This window comes from Limulus polyphemus, unplaced genomic scaffold (genome assembly GCF_000517525.1).
Source record: "Limulus polyphemus unplaced genomic scaffold, Limulus_polyphemus-2.1.2 Scaffold5892, whole genome shotgun sequence".
Lineage (NCBI taxonomy): Eukaryota > Metazoa > Arthropoda > Merostomata > Xiphosura > Limulidae > Limulus > Limulus polyphemus.
Window position 1 is genome coordinate 14,340 of NW_013671502.1, and position 593 is coordinate 14,932.

Genomic DNA, 593 nt, shown 5'->3' on the forward strand with positions numbered 1-593 from the left:
CTCTGACTGCAGATCAATTACTCACTACCTCCACACACATTATTCTCCCGTCACGTTGTCACCCTCTTTTATATACCAGGCTACCCTATACCTAGTAAATGCTAAAGCATTTGCCAAGGTACAGGATAGTTCTAGAAACGTGGCGTGACACTAGTCATGTGACTTCGCTGACGCAACACTGCCCCTTCCTTAGTATTGTTCGTCACGAACAATAACCACATACAATAAACCAATAACAATTAACAATAACTTAATTAAATGTACAGAATTACAAACACAAAATTACAATTCAACAAAGTCTCTTAATTTTACGGGACGTATCTTCTTCCATACTGGTCTCCGTCTTGTTGGCTTCTGCTTCATGTGGAGTTCATCTGCTTCATCAGGAAATGTCCTATCATCGGTAACAGTCACATCAGTGGTAGTAACTTCACCAAGAGCTTCACCGTTTCCCGTCTCAAAACTGAGTAGAGTTTCTTCTTCGACGGTGGCTTCGTCAGGTGGCACGTCTTCAGCAGCGTCATTTGTTCTGTTGTCCACGTCGTCCCAACTGAAATGTCCTGGACCATGATAACGCTGTTACGTTTCCGTTT